Source organism: Pelobates fuscus, chromosome 1 (assembly GCF_036172605.1).
Source record: "Pelobates fuscus isolate aPelFus1 chromosome 1, aPelFus1.pri, whole genome shotgun sequence".
NCBI lineage: Eukaryota > Metazoa > Chordata > Amphibia > Anura > Pelobatidae > Pelobates > Pelobates fuscus.
The window spans coordinates 331,981,126-332,002,896 of record NC_086317.1 but is presented as its reverse complement, the minus strand read 5'-3'; positions in this window follow the sequence as shown (position 1 = coordinate 332,002,896).

The window sequence follows — 21,771 nt, the reverse complement described above, 5'->3', positions numbered from 1 at the left end:
TGGTAACACCCCCACGTCTCCTCCCCTCAGATAACTACATAACCCAATTAAAATGTCCACATTTTTCCCCCAGTTCTGGATGTACCCCAAAAACAGGGGGTACAGCTTTAAATCCGGTAGCGCTGGATAGCTCTCCTTCAGGGGGACAATATATCCAAAAATCACCCCATTCGGATGTACAGTTCGGGAGATACAACGTTCCAAAGTTTTGACCGACCGCACAGACCAACTAGCCGAAATTAGTTCCATGAGTTTTGGCCTTGCGGTCGGTCTCCGTTCGCACGGTAAAAGGGTATGATACTCTGGCCATCCATGCGAATCGCGGGGTTCGCTGGAATCCCCATAGATGATTGCATATAACTACCGAACGAGGGGACGTTCGGTAGTTTCCGTACGAACTTATGGAGGTCTGGAGGATTCAGCGGTGTTCGCCTGTTTGCGTATCCGTTTTCAGTTCCATGCGGTTACAGGCAAACACCGCTGTTCGCACACAAGATGGCCGCGAACACGTGGAAAGTCCCGAAATGGCGGCCACCTCTGCATTACACGTGAAATTCGCACGGAACCAGACGAACAGAGGAATGGAACGAATGGATGTGTAGTTATAATTCCCTTGTTTGTTTCACATCCACCAGAGGTTGGTAGGGGTCTGTTACACTGCTCCCCTTTTGTGGAACACTCCGGCAGACCCGGATTGATCCTTTTCGGGTCAACTTGGGGCTGTCCGGTCCTTTGTTAGGGCAATAGTTCTGTTTGTCTGGACAGACCGTCCGCGTTCCCATTAAACTTGCCAGGGCGGTATTGGATGGAGAAATTGTATGGCTGTAGTGTGAGACTCCATCTCAGTAAGCGTCCATTATCTCCAGCTACTCTGTTCAGCCATACAAGGGGGTTATGATCAGTAATTAAGGTGAATTCTTGACCGTACAGATATGGGGTTAATTTCTTTAGGGCCCAGACCAGGGCTAAGCACTCTTTTTCCACTGCCGCGTAACTCACTTCTCTAGGTAACAGTTTTCTGCTGAGATACGCGACAGGGTGTTCGCCCCCGTCTTCGCCGACCTGGCTTAGCACTGCCCCCAGTCCGTACATGGACGCATCTGTGTGGACGACAAATCTTTTGTTAGGGACGGGGGCAGATAAAACAGGTGCATTGATCAAGGCTTGTTTCAAGGTTTGGAATGCTGTTTCACAGGCGGGAGACCACAGGACTACTCTAGGTAAATTCTTCTTTGTTAAATCTGTCAAGGGTTTGGCGATGGCGCTGTAGTCAGGGACAAATCTCCTGTAGTACCCTGCTGTCCCTAAAAATGCTAACACTTGTGTCTTAGTGTGGGGTGTGGGCCAATTGGCTACGGCCTCTACTTTAGCGGGTTCTGGTCGTTGTTTCCCACACCCCACCCGGTGTCCCAAATACTGGACTTCAGCCATGCCAAAGTTACACTTCTCCGGCTTTAGAGTTAGGCCGGCGGCCCTAATCTGATCCAACACAGTCTCTATGTGTTGTAGGTGTTCCCCCCAAGTCTCGCTATAGATCGCAATGTCATCCAGGTATGCGCAAGCGAAGTCCTGGAAGCCATCAAGGAGGCGGTCCACTAAGCGCTGAAAAGTAGCTGGGGCGTTTTTCATCCCGAAAGGCATGACCTTAAACTGGTACAGGCCAAACGGGGTGACAAACGCCGACTTAGGGATAGCGTCCTTGGCCAGGGGAATCTGCCAGTACCCCTTGCACAAGTCAATGGTGGTCAGATAGCGTCCCCTGGCAATGCGATCCAATAGCTCGTCTACTCGGGGCATGGGGTATGCGTCTGTCACAGTCCGGTCGTTGAGGCGTCGGTAATCGACACAGAACCGGGTCGTCCCGTCCTTTTTGGGGACTAGGACGACGGGAGATGCCCAGGGACTGTCGGATGGCTCTATAACCCCTAGTTTTAACATCTCCTGAATCTCCTTCCTCATCTCTTCTTTTACAGCCTCGGGAATTCTATAGGGAGTTTGTCGGAGCGGGGCTTGTCCTGGGGTTTCTACGTAATGGGTCGCTACAGGTGTGTAACCTGGCTCCTGGGAAAAGGTTAATCTCTTTTCAACTAGTAGTTGCTGGAGTTGTTCTCGTTCTGTGGGAGTTAATCGCTCCCCTAGCTGTACTGTATTAAGCAGAGTTTTGGACTCGGGGTTGGCTAATAGATCAGGGATGGGGAGACTGTCAGGGTCCTCAGTGGCGGGGATGCATATGGCGGCTATGTCTTCGGGCCGTTCTTGGTATTCCTTTAATAGGTTTATATGAAAGGACTTCTGTATCTTTTCGTCCTTGCTACTGGCAATGATATAGGTGGTGTCACAGACCTGGGCTACTACTTTGTAGGGGCCTTGCCAGGAGGTCTGCAATTTGTTTCCTCGAACGGGTTTAAGTACTAGAACTTTCTGTCCTACCTGGAATGTTCTCAACCTAGCGTTCCGATCGTACCAATGTTTCTGCCGACTCTGGGCCGCATGGAGATGATCCCGGGCCATCCGGGCTAACTGTTCCATACGGTCCCGCATTTCTAGCACATATGGTACGATGGGGACACCTTCGTGTTCCGTCTCTCCCTCCCAGTGCTCTCGGATGAGGTCGAGAGGGCCTCGCACCCTCCGTCCATAGAGCAGTTCAAAGGGAGAGAACCCAGTGGACTCCTGCGGTACCTCCCGGTAAGCAAACAGGAGGTGTGGCAAAAATCGCTCCCAGTCTCTGTATTCCGCCGTAAAGGTCCGTAGCAATTGCTTTAGGGTACCATTAAAGCGTTCACAGAGACCGTTAGTCTGGGGGTGGTACGGTGAACTAAGTAGGGGCTTAATACCACAGACCTTCCACAACTGCTGGGTTAAGTCTGCGGTAAACTGGGTCCCTCTGTCCGACAAGATTTCCTGGGGAAATCCTACTCTGGTGAATATCCCGACTAGCGCACTGGCGACAGTGTCAGCCTGGATATTCGTCAGAGCGACGGCTTCTGGGTAGCGGGTGGCATAGTCCACCACGGTAAGAATGTATTTCTTACCAGAGGGACTGGGGTTAGGTAGGGGTCCTACTAGATCGACTGCCACCCTGCTAAATGGTTCCTCGATCACAGGCATAGGGGACAGTCGAGCTTTCGGATGATCCCCTCTCTTCCCCACCCTCTGGCATACATCACACGTGCTACAGTAACGGCGCACGTCCTTCGAGATTCCTGGCCAAAAGAAGGTCTGAGTGATTCTGTAGGTTGTGCGGTTACCCCCTAGATGTCCTGCTAACGGAATGTCGTGGCCAATTCGGAGAAGCTCCAATCGGTACTTTCTAGGTACCACTAATTGGCGCTTCTGCGAAGGAGCACAGCCTCTCTTCCTGCCTTCGGTTAATCTGTATAATCGGTCCCCCTCCCATATAAAACGTTCCCGCTCATCCCCTCTATTGTCAGCTAGTTCTCGGTACTTTCGGAGGGTGGGGTCCTGTCTAGTTTCCCTCCCAAACTCCTCTGGGGTGTCCCAAGCTAGCGGTCTATCTGTAGTGTCACTGCTAGGTGTCTGTCTGTGGCTTACCTGGGTCTCCCGACCTGTTGGCGGATCGTCCTCGATACGGGTCTGTGAGCGGGTGGTCACGGGGCAAGCCGCAGCAGTAGTGGGTAAAAAGGCCGAGGCTAGAGGGCCAATATCATTGCCCAACACGACCTCAGCGGGTAGGTTGTCCATAATGCCCACCGTGGTCTTTCCTGACCCGACTCCCCAATCCAAGTGTACCCGGGCGGTGGGTAAGCGAAAAACAGCCCCCCCTGCGACCCGAACAGCAACAGTACGGTTAGACACAAGTTCTGGTTTCACCAGATGCTTTTGTATTAAAGTGATGGTAGCGCCAGTGTCCCTTAGGCCTTGTGCTATCTGTCCATTTACACGCACCTCCTGACGGTGGTGCTGGCGATTATCTGGGGAAGCCGCTTGTATGGGGTTGGCCTCATATAATATTCCCAGGCATTCCTCAGGGCTCCCTTCAATCTCCAGGCAATGAGCAGCAGCGGGGCGTGAAGATGGGCTTTCGGTGTTAGATGAGCGCCTCCAATTATTATTGGCTGATCCCAACGGGCAAACACGGGCAATATGTCCCAGGTTGCCGCAGCGATGACACGTCACTCTGTAGGATTCCCGGGGCTGGTTGTTAGACCCTTGAGGACGTGGAGGTCCTGGGGGTACCGGGGCCCGGAATTCTGTGCGTGCAGCGTAGGTTGGGTTGCGGGTCTCTGTTCTAGGTGCTGGTCGCGTAGTACCTTGGCTCACTTTTCTCGTTTCCACATATTCGTCCGCTAGTCGTGCTGCCTCTTTTAAGTTGGCTGGGCGGCGATCTCTCACCCAATCCTGTGTATCTGCCGCCAAATCTTGGAAGAAATGTTCCATCAAGAACAATTGTAGCACTTCTTCTCCGGTGTTAGCATTGCACCCTTGCATCCAATGTGATGCCACCCTTTGTAGCTTGTTTGCCCATTCCATGTGGGAGTCCGCTGCCTTCTTTTTGGACTCCCGGAAGCGACGGCGATACGCCTCTGGGGTGACTGCGTATCGGGTGAGTAGTGCGGCTTTCACCCGCTGATATTGTGTGATATCTTCGGCCGTGAGTGCCCGAAAAGCCTCATTTGCTTTTCCTGAAAGTTTTCCAGCCAGAATAGTAACCCATTGGTCTGGGGGTATCTGGTGCAGTGAGCACTGCCGCTCAAAATCTGCCAAATACCCATCAATCTCTTCCTCATTTTCTGCAAACGCTTTAAATGCAGTAAATGGTATTTTCCTCCCTGCAGCAACGGGAGGAGGAGTAGGAACTATATGTGTACTAGCTTGTTGCGCCAATACATGTTCCGTGTCTTGCCTCCTCTTAGTCTCGATCTCCTCTTTTGCGTTCTTGAACAGTCTGTCTAATAGCTCCGTGGTCTTTTCCGGATATAATGCTAATCTTCGCTGTACAATAGCAGTGAGTACATCATTCTCGCTGACCGGTGCAATAGGTTCAGTTACCTCCATGGATCTATCCATTTCGTCCAGCTCCAGTAGGTCAGCTATCAGCTCTCTCCTTGGTCTGTTACTAGCACTCCTACCACGATTTTCCAATAGATCTTTCAGTGTGGGTCTTTTCAGCTTGGCATACTGAGACTCCATTCAGCACTTGCTCCTTGGGCAAAAAGAACCATCCCACCGCTGCCAACCAATGTAACGGCTACCCAGATAGAGAGAGGGTTTCTGCCGTTGAAGGTGTCCTTTTTCCCTGCAAGCTGCTGTGGAGAAGTAGGCTGATGTAATCCCATCCACGATATCCAGAGTGAGGAGCAGGTTCAGCTGTAAACAGGAGCAGAATAATATTCCCAAATAATCCCCTTCCAAGAACGAGACGAGGCTACGTTTTGAAGGGTCAAGATGATCTGAGGACTGGAACACCCAGCCTGCTTTTTATTAGAAATAGATACACACAGAACACTCCCAGGGGGAGGATGAAAACAACCAATAATACAGATGGTAACACCCCCACGTCTCCTCCCCTCAGATAACTACATAACCCAATTAAAATGTCCACATTTTTCCCCCAGTTCTGGATGTACCCCAAAAACAGGGGGTACAGCTTTAAATCCGGTAGCGCTGGATAGCTCTCCTTCAGGGGGACAATATATCCAAAAATCACCCCATTCGGATGTACAGTTCGGGAGATACAACGTTCCAAAGTTTTGACCGACCGCACAGACCAACTAGCCGAAATTAGTTCCATGAGTTTTGGCCTTGCGGTCGGTCTCCGTTCGCACGGTAAAAGGGTATGATACTCTGGCCATCCATGCGAATCGCGGGGTTCGCTGGAATCCCCATAGATGATTGCATATAACTACCGAACGAGGGGACGTTCGGTAGTTTCCGTACGAACTTATGGAGGTCTGGAGGATTCAGCGGTGTTCGCCTGTTTGCGTATCCGTTTTCAGTTCCATGCGGTTACAGGCAAACACCGCTGTTCGCACACAAGATGGCCGCGAACACGTGGAAAGTCCCGAAATGGCGGCCACCTCTGCATTACACGTGAAATTCGCACGGAACCAGACGAACAGAGGAATGGAACGAATGGATGTGTAGTTATAATTCCCTTGTTTGTTTCACATCCACCAGAGGTTGGTAGGGGTCTGTTACACACCCCATAGGAAAGAATTATTCAATGCTTTCCTATGGGGATTCCGGGGATGCTGGAGGTCCATATGCATAGCGTGAAGACATCCAGCGTCGTTTAAAACACTTTTCGTGTTCTAAGAACACAGAAGTCCCTCTAGTGGCTGTCTTATAAAAACTGCAATAATTACACTTGCAGGGTTAAGGGTGGTGGGAGTTGGCACCCAGACCACTCCAATGGGCTGGAGTGTCCCTTTAAGTTCATCAAGGAGTATTGGTAATCCATTATAATACTGCCCCTTTGTTTAAATAGATAAATACAAATGAGAATGATTTAGAGCATTTTTAATTGGGAGTATATCTAACAGCTTTCTAAAGCTGCCGATTTCTTGTCTGCAACCTTTGCAAGCCCCCAGCATCTTTTCCCCCACCCATACTTATGCAGCTCATTGAGAAGTCTTTGCAAAACAGGTGCACTGAGAAATTGCTGCCTTTTGAGTTTACTTCCACTCAGCCAAACAAACCAGGAAATAACAGGAGCTGTTGTCTGATTAACAGACAGGGAGATGTAGCAAGGTTAGTTTATAAAAGTGCCAATTTCTATTGAAATCTGCAATTTTTGCAAAATGAAAAAAAGAGAACACTTTTCACACATAAAATGCGTGAAGCATCGTAGGGAATTCATGCCTACTATAGCTAAAGGAATACCATTTGTTTATTCCTAGCTACAAAAATTTAATTTTATTTAGTAAAATCCAGCATTGTCTCTAGATTTATTTCCGTGGACACAAGTATATAAACAAAAGTCCAAACACATTTTCAAGGTTTCTGAATACACAATGATGTATATATAAAGTTTTGTGCATGTTAAGTAAAACTGCATTTTGTTTGAATTACATCAATTGATTATGTGTTAAGGTCGCTGAACTCAAAATAGTTTAAAATTAAAAATGTCAAAAAAATACAACGAACAAAACAATGTATTGCTGTAAGTGATTAGTGAAACAGAAATAATAAACACCTTGCAAGATTGTGTCTCGGTGTCTTTCAGCAGCCCATGGGTTTTATCAACAATCTAATGCATCCTCAGGCAATCTGCTCAGCATGACAGCTAATAAAAAAACAAAAAGATAAAAATGTTTATTAGGATAAAATGTTCAGACATTTTACATATGTAGTTTGACCAGTAAAATGCTTGCTTAATAGTGTCACGTACTTCTGTTAAATCTCCATTGAACTATTTTTTTTAATGTATGCATTTTTATTTAATTTTTTTATTGTGATACAAAGACCGTGCACATCACAGACTTTTGTAGAAAAACAAACATATCCAGAAATTTGTATTTGAAAAATGTAGTGTATCACATTAGTTAAATATGCAATACAAAGAGATAAACAGAACAAAAATTACAAAAACAGAACAGTCTCTCAAAGGCGACCACCGGCTGAGGTGTAAACACAAAGCCCTGTACTTTAAATGTTGATAAAAACTTTAGTTGAAGAGCAAAAGCCTTCTGTACTATTATTAAATGAATTCAATTCTACTACATGTGTACCCAATATTTTGTATTTATTTATATGCATTGAAACTTTTTTTTTTTTTAACACAGCTTTCTATTTTGGTGGCTTTTTCGACTTGTGTTAACTCCATATCTTTTTATAACAAATAAGCATATATGTTTCTTCATTCATTATACAATGCCGAGAATAAAAGCTGCACCTCTGAATTCAGATGCTTTTTGAATACTATCTAAATATTTAACAGTGCATTTTCTAATTATGAGTATAGGCAGTGCTTTAATCTCAATCAATCTTAAAGGAACACTATAGGGTTAGTAACACAAACATTCCTGACCATATAGTGTTAAAACCACCATTTAGGGGTCTTGCCCAGCTTAGCCAACTTAAATGGTAATAAAATTACCTTATTTCCTGCACCGCCCAAGTCTGCTGATGCTGGCACCATCCCTTATTCCCCTCCTTGCTGACATCATCAGTATTATGATTTCAGCATTGGATTGGCTGAAATTGGCAAGGAGGTAGACAGGGCTGGGGCTAAACACGGCTTGGCCAACCAGCACCTCCTCCTAGAGCTGCATTGAATTAGTGCCTCTATCTCATCCTATGCAGGAAACATCCTATGAGGAAACTTCAGTGCCTCTATGCAGAGCGTGGAGACGCTGAACGGCAGTGCTGCACACTATGCAGCACTGCTCCAGAAAGCACCTCCAGCTATCTGAGGAGTGGCCACTGGAGGTGAAAAGGCAGTGTTTGCATGAGAATGATTATACTCACCAGAACAACTTGTCAGGGTTTCTTTGCTATTTTCAACAGCAACCCTTCCTTTCTCTGTGTCTGAGCTTTCAGCTGATTTTAACAATCAGCTCCTTCATTAATGTTGCCATGGTTACTCACCTGATTGTAGTAACCAGCCCTGCTGCTAATCAGTGCAGCCTATTTAAACAGCAAGTCCCAGTACCTCCTTGCCCATGCGTGGCTTCCTGTTTACCAGAAGACTCCCTGTTTCCTGTGTGTTCCTGGTTCATGACTTCTGATCTTGTTCCTGACTGCTCTCCGTTCTCCTGATCTTGGCTCGTCTGACTACCCACTCTGGTGCCTGATCCCTGCTTGCCTCCTGCACTTTGCTTTTGGTTATTTTTTTTTATTTGCTATTTATAATAAAGGTGTTTTGCATCTAAGTTCTGTTAATTAACCCCCTTAAGGACAGCGGGCGTGCTATGCCATCCTTGAGGACCCGGCTCTAAACGCCGGTGGGCGGCATAGTACTGATACCGGAGAAACTGACGGAAGCGAAGCACAGAGAGATGGACACAGGTTTCTTCAGGAAGGAAGAGATTCTTTATTGGATCACCGATCGGGACTCAGAGGGACTAGCGTCACCAAAATACAGCAAGTTCTGAGTCCCGGACAATAGTGCAGGCTCCTTATATAGGCACATAACTCCTCCCATATTAAGCTCCACCCGCACATTCTCTTGACCAATCAATACAAATAAGAATTAACTTCCTGCTTGACCGCATGGCTTGTCCAGCACAATGGAGGAGGGGGAATACTACATCCTGTATTCTTGCACATGCTCCGTACACTACTGATCGTATCTTGCCTCGTGCAACCAACTGATCGATACGTCAGCATATGCACGTACACATGCCACGTGGTAATCTCGGCCTACTAAATTTATTTTTACCGAGATTCCACCACATTCCCCCCTTTGATGCCTCTTGATATTTCACAATTACTTGAGGCATCACTTAACCTTGGTTTGCATACACCGCAAGTTACCTTGAACCAGACCAGACTTATCTTATGATGTGAATCTTTTAACACTCATCTTCCTGCATTGGTTCTCCCTGATCTAGAGCCTTATACTTATAAATCGCCATTATCTGTGCAGCAGCCTTCCTCTCTGCTATATTTTCTATCAGGCTTTGCACAGACCTAACTACTAAGGGTATAAGACACGGCAGGAGTAGACACAACATTAAAATCAGTAGGACTCCACCTACCACTGCCTTAAGCCCTCCAAACCACTCATACCAGCTACCAAACCAACTACTTGGATTATACCCTTTCCATACCTGAGTAGGCACATGCGCTAGTTTAACCATATGGCTAGTAAGCTCAGCTATTGCTTGCCCTTCGTCATCTATTTGAAGACAGCAATTGCTCAGGTTAAACTTCCCACATACACCTCCCTCTACTGCCAAAAGGTAATCCAAGGCTAATCTATTTTGGTAGACTGCTGTCCTCATCCTGGTGTTATGCTTCGCTAGAAGATTGAGCGCTTGTGATGTCTCGTTGGTGATAATCTCAACCACCGCCTGTAATCTTATAATTCGGTTGAGCATATAAATAGGGGTTCTATAACCAAAGGTACCATCTTCTGCCCACGTGGCTGGCCCATAATAATCTATAATACGCTGGGGAGGCCATTCATTATCTTCCCAGGCGCCTATCTCTATGGGTCCCCTTTTCTTCCTATGATTCACATCATACACTTTAACACCTAAAGTCTCACCTGTTTCAATCGGTAACAAGAAGAAGGATGGTTTGAGCATACCCAACACACATGCCCCTTCCCAGTCCTGTGGCAACTCCGAATAGGCTTTCTTACCACAGATCCAGTACAAATTTGCTGGGGCTCTCCAGGTAGATGTGATGGATAGGTCAAACCACACATCCTTTAAATTGGCGTATCTAGCAAACGGGTTAGATGGTTCTGAGACATTTGAAGCCGACCACCAAGTTGTATTCTTTGTATCATCATCATAAGCTTTTTGCCCTAGACAAGTTAATTCTCCTACAGAAGTGTTATACATTATTCCTTTCCTTGCTATGCAAACATAACCTATGATGGAGGTCTTTAATCTCCACTCAGATTTACCTCTAACACTCATATGATAATCGGCTTGTGTAGATATTAGTTGGTCAACTGCCTCAGAACCGGACATTACCTCCTTTGCTTCCCAAGGCCATTGGTCTCCCATGTTAGTACCTCCACACACATAGCAGTTGGTAACATTAAGACTACCGGCAATACTTTCGGCTAAATCAATAAACAGGTTTTTAGCATTATGGGGGATCTTATTATCTATACTCATCTCTTCATAAAAGGAATGGTATACTTGATGAGTTTGGGAGGATACCGTATCAGTCTCTATCCCTATAAATAATACTGTCCCAGGATCTAAACCCGTCCCGTATATTTGAAACCCAAATAAATTGCCATATTTGTCTAAGAACTTATCGGGGTTATTTATAAGTATATGGGTGGGATTACATTCCATAGACTTACAATATGGGCTAGTCGGCAACTTAGTCACTATCATGTCCTTGTCTACTGTCTGTCCCCAAGTCGCCCACCCCACACAAGACCAATATGGGCAAAAGTTATAATCTTTATTTGGGCATCTAGGACTCACATATTTATTTTTACTACTGGGACAAATATATTTATCATTAGACCCATACGTCCTCTCCCATCTAAGATCCCCACATACATTCCACGGCTTTCTACCACTCGATATTGCTTTCCACGCATCAAATAGCAGCCCGAAGAATGTACGGATTCTAACACCGTCTTATTAATTAGGGTCCCCTGAGGATCTCCATTCCTGAGAGTCAACCAAATTGTACGAGGTTGATACTCCGGACTGAAGCACTTAGGTTCTCCTACTCCTAAATGGCACACACTATAGTCTATATTTAGGTATCTACATCTCGATACATCTCCTTTACACTCGTATTGTGAATGCCAAATTAGGGTTTGGGAAATATGGTTACCTGTTCTCGTAGTCTTAATGCATACCTCACAGCTAGGAGTGTCGGTACCTCTACCTTCCTGAATATAAAAACACACATAAATAAACACTATCAAAAACACATCTTTCGCCGTCATCCTCAGTCTTCGTCCGTGCGAAGGCACCTCAGCTTCCAGGATGTAAGGGCTGCAGGGAATGGAGTTCTGCTCGTCTTCACAGGAGTCCCTTCGAGACTTTCCCTGGCTTATATACTATGTGCTGGTGAGCGGACAGGCTTTATTATGGCCGTCTAAAAACACTCACTTCACCAAATCCCTGTAACAATAAAATTTGTAATCCACAATAGTTCCTCGTTACTCCGACTGAGTCGTGCGCTTTAACCGGATTTTGCAGGGATTCTCTGGAAACTTGCCAAGAATCGACTGCTGCTGGTTTAACCCTGGAGTGATGTATCCACTGAGTCACTTCGGCTACTTTTATCGCTGTAGGGGTAGACAAAAGAACAACATAAGGACCTCTCCACTTGGGCCCTAACGGTACATTATTCCACTCTTTAATCCACACTTGATCTCCTGGATGATAACTATGAACAGGGGGATAAATATTCACAGGTAATCTATCTTGTACCCATTTCTGTACCTCCTCCATAGTCTTACCCAACTCTACAACCTGCTGCCGGGTAATTCCTTCTCCCAACTGACTCAAGTCCCCCCTTAAGTTACCAAGTACGGGAGGTGGTCGCCCATACATGATTTCAAAAGGAGAGAGGCCCATCCTTCTGGTAGGGGTGCTGCGGATTCGCAATAGAGCTATGGGTAAGAGAACGTTCCACTTAAGTTGGGTTTCCTGACACATTTTAGCCAACTGGTTCTTAATAGTTCTATTCATTCTCTCTACCTTACCAGAACTCTGGGGTCTATATGCAGTATGAAGCCTCCACTTTATACCAAGCATATGAGTCAGTTGTTGTAGGCACTGATGAACAAAAGCTGGACCATTGTCCGATCCTATAGAACAGGGTAGTCCATATCGGGGTATTATTTCTCGTAGCAGGAATCTCACAACTTCTCCTGCTTTCTCTGTACGAGTAGGACATGCTTCTACCCAGCCTGAATAGGTGCACACAATTACCAGCAGGTAACGATGTCCACCCGATTTAGGCATCACTGTAAAGTCAATTTGTAAATCGGACATGGGGAGTCCCCCCATAAACTGGACTCCTGGTGGCTTTACTGGTCCTTGTCTTGCATTATTTTTAGCACACGTTACACATCTTCGTACAATGGCCTGAGTCAAGTTGGACAATCTTGGTATGTAGAAATGTTTTCTGAGAGATTCTTCAGTACTGTCTCTCCCAGAATGTGTCCCGTTATGATAATTTTGGACAATTTCTACCGCTAGTGATGCTGGTATGACTATTCTTCCATCTTCTAGCTGATACCACTTGTTCTCCAAATACTTTCCTGGTTCAGTCTTTAACCACTCCTCTTCTTGAGCTGTATAAACTGGAGTCCATTGAGACAGTGGAGTTGGTATAAGAGCAGCTATATGCCCCACATACTCCTGTCTTCCTGATTCAGCAGCACGCTTAGCTGCACTATCTGCCATCCGATTTCCCTTGGTTACATCACCATCTCCTCTCAGATGCGCTCGACAATGTATGATACCGACTTCTTTCGGCTCCCACACTGCTTCCAATAGTTGTAGGATTTCAGCTGCGTATTTGATTTCTTTGCCTTCTGAATTCAGTAGTCCTCTTTCTTTATACAAAGCTCCGTGGGCATGAGTGGTTAAAAACGCATATTTGGAGTCCGTGTAGATGTTCACTCTTAAACCTTCAGCCAATTGTAACGCTCGTGTCAGTGCTATCAATTCTGCCTTTTGTGCTGATGTTCCTTTCGCCAGTGGCCGAGCTTCTATCACCTTGTCTATTGTTGTTACTGCATATCCTGCATAGCGGATCCCTTCTTTCACATAACTACTGCCGTCGGTATAATATTGAACATCGGGGTTCTGGATGGGAAAATCACGAAGATCTGGTCTACTTGAGAATACTTCATCCATTACTTCCAAACAATCATGTTGACTTTCAGTAGGTTGTGGCAAAAGGGTAGCTGGATTTAAGGTGTTTACAGTCTCTAAATGCACTCTGGGATTTTCACACAACATTGCTTGATACTTGGTCATACGGCTGTTACTAAACCAATGATTTCCTTTGTAATCCAACAACGTCTGTACTGCATGTGGGACTCGTACATAAAGTTCTTGACCCAGAGTGAGTTTATCGGCTTCAGCTACTAGCAGGGCGGCTGCAGCTACGGCTCTTAGACAAGGTGGAAGTCCGCTGGCCACTGCATCCAATTGCTTAGACATATAGGCAACAGGTCTTTGCCATGATCCCAAGTACTGTGTCAATACTCCCACAGCCATTCTTCTTTGCTCGTGTACATACAGGTAGAATGGTCGTGTGTGATCAGGTAGACCTAATGCTGGGGCACTCATCAAAGCCTTCTTCACATCTTCAAATGCCGTTTGCTGTTCTTGGGTCCATAAGAAGGAGTCGTGCTCTGTACCTTTTATAGCTGCGTACAGAGGTTTTGCCAGTATCGCGTAGCTGGGAATCCATATCCTACAGAAGCCTGCTGCCCCCAAGAATTCTCGCACTTGTCTTCTATTCTTGGGTATTGGTATTTGGCACACAGCTTCTTTTCTCTCTGGCCCCATAATTCTTTGACCTTCAGAGATATGGAATCCCAGATATTTGACAGTTGGCAAACACAACTGAGCCTTCTTTCTAGACACCTTGTATCCTGCCTTCCATAGAATGTGTAGTAGATCGTGCGTTGCTTGCTGACAGATTTCTTTTGTAACTGCTGCTATCAACAAGTCATCTACATATTGTAACAATACACACTCTCCTGGGATGGACTCGAAATCCAGTAGATCTTGACTTAGGGCTGAACCAAATAGGGTAGGTGAATTTTTAAACCCTTGGGGCAGTCTTGTCCAAGTCATTTGGCGTTTTGAGCCCGTTACAGCGTTCTCCCATTGGAAAGCGAAAATACATTGACTTTCTGCGGCAATTCGGAGGCAAAAGAAGGCATCTTTGAGGTCTAAGACTGTAAAGTAAGTAGCCCCGCCCGGAATTAAAGCAAGCAGGTTATATGGATTGGGTACAACTGGATGTATACTAACAACCGCATCATTGACTGCTCTCAAGTCCTGCACAGGTCGATACTCATCTGTACCGGGCTTTTGAACAGGCAGCAATGGGGTGTTCCAGGGGGAAGTACAGAATTTTAGGATACCATACCGTATGAACTTATCCAGATAGGATTGGATGTTCTTCTTAGTCTTCTGCGGGATGTGGTATTGTCTTAGGCTCACTGGATAAACCCCAAGTTTTAGTTCAATTTTTATAGGTGGAATATTGCGGGCCAGTCCTGGTGGGTTGTTCTCTGCCCAAACTCCTGGTATGTTAAATAATGTCTCATCACTCCTAGGGTTTTGGCTAGTCAACGCTGTATAAAGTCGCCACTCTTCTTCCTTTGGTACGGATAATGTCATGATACCTGAAGGTCCATTAAACTTTAAAGATGTTGTTCCATTTGGTAGGAACGTAATCTGCGCTTGTAACTTAGATAGCATATCACGTCCCAGCAATTGGACTGGACATTCAGGCATATAAAGGAATTGATGTTTTACTACGTGGCCTCCCAATGTACAGAGTCGACTTTTAAGAACCGGTTTTTCAGCACTTCTTCCAGTTGCTCCTATCACAGTAATAGTCCTTCCAGATGGAGGAGCAACTAGATTAGTCACCACTGAATGTTCAGCACCAGTGTCGATCATGAACGCACTCCTTTTTCCCCCTATTGATACATCGACCATAGGCTCCGCTCGACCAAGGGGGATGGAGCCCGGTCGGTATCAATAGTCCTCCATGACCGTGTCAGCCAATCCCACAAAGTCCCTACCTTCTCTATCGCGGGACCTTTGCGCTGCTGGAATATACCTGTCTTCCCTAACACTTCCTCTGTTCCCATTACTCCCTCTATTACCATTACTCCCTCCGGGGCCTCCTCTACCTCTCGCTCTGCCTCTAAAGTTTCCATAACCTGCCCTGGGTTGGTCTCTCTCGTACTGCTCTCTTTGTGGACATTCGTTCCTCCAATGCCCTTCTTCCTTGCAATACGCGCATTGATTCCTACTCAAAGGCTCCCTATTCCATCTACTATCGCCTCTATCTGGGCCCCGTCTATCTACGCCTGCGATCGCTACCGCTAGCATATCAGCCTTTTTACGCATCTTGCGCTCTTCCTCTTTCTTACTTTCTGTTTCCCTATTCATATAAACCTTATTCGCTACCTCCATTAGTTGGGTGATTGACATACCTGCAAACCCTTCTAACTTTTGTAGCTTGCGCTTAATATCTCCGTAAGCTTGGCTGACAAAGGCGGAGTTCACCATTCGGGAATTGTCTGCGTCTTCCGGATTAAAGGGGGTATACAAGCGGTATGCCTCCAATAATCGGTCATAAAAGACACTGGGCGCTTCATCACTTTTCTGAATCACCTCAACTGTCTTCGACATGTTAATGGCTTTCTTTCCTCCGGCTTTCATGCCAGCAATTATAGCGTCTCTATAGGCTCTGAGTTGAACCATATCAGCACCATTTACATTCCAATCGGGATCGGTGTTGGGATAATGTGTTGCGGCCCATGCTGATGGATTGGCTTGGTTTAAAGTACGGGCTTTATCCTCTAGTGCTTTAATGGCCGCTTGATTAATTCTTGTCCTTTCCTCATTGTTGAATAAAGTCATTAATAACTGCTGGCAATCAGCCCATGTCGGGTTATGTGTCTGTACTATTGAGGTGAACAGATCAGTCATAGCTTGTGGTTTCTCAGTATACGAGGAATTGTGGGTCTTCCAATTTAAGAGATCGGTTGTCGTGAATGGGACATATACAAAGACTGGGTCAGCATGTGCCATTTGGCCTGCGGCATCGATATAGGTTGGCCCAGGATTCAGACGAAGAGGCATCTGATAGTGTTTTAATTGTTGGGCACCGGTCAACTGTCGGGTCTGTATGGGGCTACGTGGAGGGGCGTCAGTCATAGGTTCCAGTCGGGGAGAAATAGGGTATGGGGATATGGGAGCTTGGTTTTGGGAAAAGGTTGTAAATAAAACACTTCGAGCCGAGCTAGATGAAGCTTGACTGGAAGTCTGAAGTGGCGCCAAATCAGGATATTCGTTTTTAATGGGGGTTGGTTCTGATTCCGGAAGGGGAGATTTAGTACGAGGGGGGGTGGATCCTGTACTGGAGGAGGAAGCGGAAGTGGATGAGGGTTATGAGGGGAGGGTTGCAGGACTTCCTGCATTTGCGTCACTTCCTCTTAACGGAAAGTAAGGGGGCGGCAAAGGGATCTCGGACTCAGGGGGCGTGTCCAAAATGGGCCTAACACCAGTTCTAGTGGACAAACAAGTCCTAGCTACCATGAGGCGACACTGCTCCTCGTGGCATGTCTGGAGCCATTTTGGCGAGTCATTTACGGCCTGTCTCCAACAATCAATATAAGGAAACTGGCCGTAAAGTTCAGGCCTACCCGATACAGACACGTGTAAGCGCTGTACCAGAGTTGGATCCAAACTGCCACGTGGCGGCCATGCCGCAACCAAAGTAGGCCACTCCCTAGTACACAAAGTGACCAAACGTACAGGGGACATTTTAACCCCAAAATCACAAGTTTTGAATCCCTTTTTAAAATTCTTCACCATACAACCTAAGGGATCCGGAATCGTTGACTGCGACGCACCCATACTTAACAATGGAACGTCGTCGACAACGAATACAATACACGCGTACTATTCAACAGTCACACCCGTTTCCTCTGGCAACAGCACCACGTGGTACGGTTACCAAGTGAAACGTACACAATAACACAATAAACACTCAGGGAATTCCCGTACACACACAGCTGTTACACCAGTCACTAGATAATCAATATTCTGCCCTTTGGCGTAATTATACAGTCACCCACGCTATAATTCTCTATATACGAATTACCCGTCTATAACACACCCCAGTAACATCGTCTTTTACAAATAGCGGTTACAGTACGGTTAGCATAGGTCAAAGCACAAGTTAAGGTCACAATACAATTATTCGTGGTTATGGTGTTAAACATGCAATGGACGACAATGATTAGTACTTATATACAGTGTCAGTAAATATACAGGGTTATGGTACCGTGCACTATGATACAGCAACACACTATTAACACTCTCGCTAGACGGCTGAGCTCGCGCTATCTAACAAGATATACACTTTACTAAACAATCTTTATCACATTTACAATTCCCAACTAAACTATTGGCCAGTACCTTGAATGGACTACCTAAAACTATATACACCCGTTTTGGTTAGCCACACTGCCCAATCACCACATATAGCGAGCTAGAGAACCGAATTTACACAGGCGCCTCTTAGTCGCACTATCAAAAGTCTAGTGGGTTCCAAATTTACACGCCTTCCCACTTAGCCCAGATAGGTTGAGAGCTAGCGAACCGAATTTACACAGGCGCCGCTTAGTCTCCCGGTCCCTCCGACCTAGCGAACGTAATATACACCCTAGAACGCTAGTCTAGACAAGACACCGGTGTCCGGCTAGGGCTATTTACACCAGGACCCCGCCTGACTAACAAAATCAAACGGTCTGACTAAAGAGCGTTCGATCGAGCGGTGCGCCTTCGCTCCTTCCCTCCGACAGAGGGGGCAGATACACAGATTCAAACCCCTTTGGGCCTACCGCACAATCGGTATACCCCTAGTGGGTTCTGCCGTCTAAAACAGCAGTTGTCTTACCTCCTCGTTCCTGAACCTGAGTTCACACTCATCGACGGGGACACCCCAGCACTTCTCACGTAGAGGCCGATGATCTCCTGGACAACAGACCAGTGGCGCCGAGACGAAGGGAGGTCCACGCAGAAGTTCAGGGGTGCAGCCGTAGAGAACGTGGGCAAAGATAGACGGTCTCACGCCTCTGCCTCTCAGCTACCGTTGAACGATGAGCTTCCCGGCCAATGCACCAAATGATACCGGAGAAACTGACGGAAGCGAAGCACAGAGAGATGGACACAGGTTTCTTCAGGAAGGAAGAGATTCTTTATTGGATCACCGATCGGGACTCAGAGGGACTAGCGTCACCAAAATACAGCAAGTTCTGAGTCCCGGACAATAGTGCAGGCTCCTTATATAGGCACATAACTCCTCCCATATTAAGCTCCACCCGCACATTCTCTTGACCAATCAATACAAATAAGAATTAACTTCCTGCTTGACCGCATGGCTTGTCCAGCACAATGGAGGAGGGGGAATACTACATCCTGTATTCTTGCACATGCTCCGTACACTACTGATCGTATCTTGCCTCGTGCAACCAACTGATCGATACGTCAGCATATGCACGTACACATGCCACGTGGTAATCTCGGCCTACTAAATTTATTTTTACCGAGATTCCACCACAGTACATCCCTGTTGTCCAGGGGACTAACCTGCTTGCCGGCGATCCCACGCAGGCGATTGCGATGGGGAAACTTGCCAGGCAGTCCCCTTGCTGCCGATCCGGCCTTCCTCGGCACTTACACTGATGATATAATTGTTATCATACATTTCAAGGTTTTGAAACACAAATATTTGTTTTCATCGAAGTCTCCTGAGTATAACAGTACCCCTCATGTACATGTTTTGTGGTGTTTTCAAAAGTTACAGAGTGACAGACACACGCACACATACAGACACACATACAGACATATACACATACATACAGACATATACACAGACACATACATACACACAGATACACATACAGATACACACAAACGCAGAAACATACGTAAAGAGCGACAGACAGACACACAAACACACACACACAAGACACACATACAGACACACACATACACATACATACAGACAGAAAAACACCCACACATACACACACAACACATACATACATACATACAAAGACACATACATACAAAGACACATACAAACAGACAGGCACACATACATACGGACACATAGACACATACATACATACATACATACAAACAGGCAGCCACCTATACATACAGACCTATACACACATACAATCAAACACACACATATACAAAATGTTTGTCACTCTCCTGTTTCCTACCTTTTAGGTGCAGGAGGGTGACTTTCCTTGGGGTCCAGTGGTGGCTCAGGTTGATGGGAGTCAGAGTTCCCACTCTGACTCCCTCCTCTGCTTCCTCCAGCGCAGGCTCTGTGTATGCTGGGAGGAGTGACCAGGGCAGTCACTTCCTCCCAGCGTGTGATGTCATCCATACCCATCAGGTGGCCCTAGCAGCATGGACCCCGACGGTTTGCCGAACAGGCCAGGGCCTCAAAACATGGTCACAGGGGTCTGCAGATTGGCCAGGCCCCCTCGAGTAATGGGCCTGGTCGCAGCTGCGACCCCTATATGTACGCCACTGACCATACGGTCCCAAAGGCAACGTAACCAATCTGGCGAATTTCAATGTAAAAAAACTGAAAAATGTAACATGCCATATTTGACCCCGTAACTTCCCAAAACGCCATAAAACCTGTACATAGGGGGCACTGTACTATGACATTCACAGTTGAAATGTCATGCAGTTTTCATATAACAAAATGTCTTAATTTCTCAATTTGTAAAATATTTTATTCATATTAAATTATGTTTCATAGCTAAATATGTGATGTTAAATGCAAGCCCTATTTCCCCTGAATAAAATGATATATAATAGGTGTGGGTGCCCTTAATATGAAAGAGGTGAATTATGATTGAACAGACATGTAGTCAAATTCCAAGTTTTATTTACGTTTTATTTTGATGTAAAAAACATGTACATTTGGCTCAGTCCTTAACCCCTTAACACCGTAGCCAAATGTACAAGTTGTGAACGAAACAAAACGTAAACAAAACCTGGCATTTGCGCTATATGTCTGTCCAACCGTAATTCACCTCTTTCATATTAAATGCACCCCCCTTATTATATATCATTTTATTCAGGGGAAACAGGGCTTTCATTTAATATCAAATATTTAGCTATGAAACATAATTTAATATGAAAAAAATGGGAGAAAATAAGATTTTTTTTGATTTTTTTCGTTCTACATGACATTTTAACTGTCAATGTCATAATACTGTTTGCTTTTACTGCAATAAAATACAAATATTTGTATTCAGCAAAGTCTCACCTGTAAAACAGTACCCCCTATGTACAGGTTTTATGGTGTTTTGGGAAGTTACAGGGTCAAATATAGCGTGTTACATTTGAAATTGAAATTCGCCAGATTGGTTACGTTGCCTTTGAGACTGTATAGTAGCCCAGGAAATAAATTTACACCCATAATGGCATGCCATTTGCAATAGTAGACGACCCAAGGTATTGCAAATAAGCGATGTCCAGTCTTTTTTAGTAGCCATTTGGTCACAAACACTGGCCAAAGTTAGCGTTCGTATTTGTTTGTATGTGAAAAATGCAAAAAACGCCAATTTTGGCCAGTGTTTGTGACTAAGTGGCTACTAAAAAAGACTGGACATACCCCATTTGCAATACCTTTGGTTGTCTACTATTGCAAATGGTATGCCATCATAGGGGTAATTTTTCATTCTTGGGCTACCATAGGGTCATAAAGGCAACGTAAGCAATCTGGCGAATTTTAATGTGAAAAAAATTAAACACAAGCCTTATATTTGACGCTGTAATTTTTGAAAACACCATAAAACCTGTACATGAGGGGTACTGTTGTACTCAGGAGACTTCGCTGAACACAAATATGTGTTTCAAAACAGTAAAAAGTATTGCAGCAATAATATCGTCCCTGTAAGTGCTGTTTGTGCGTGAAAAATGCAAAAAACGTCACTTTTACTGGCGATATCATGGTTGTAATACATTTTACTGTTTTGAAACACTAATATTTGTGTTCAGCGAAGTCTCCCGAGTAAAACAGTACCCCCCATGTACAGGTTTTATGGTGTCTTGGAAAGTTATAGGGTTAAATATAGTGCTAGCAAATTAAATTCCCTATACTTTCGGCATGGGTGGTCAGGCAGGTCCCGCTAATTGTAATTAATTAGGATACCTAATTATGTAAAATTATTACATAAATATATGTGTAGAATTAATATATGTATATATATACATATGTGTATATATACGTATATATATATATATTTTTTTTTTAATATTTTATTTATATATAGGTATATATATATAGTGATATATACGTATATATTTATGTATATAGATATATATATTATTTCGTTCTACGTGT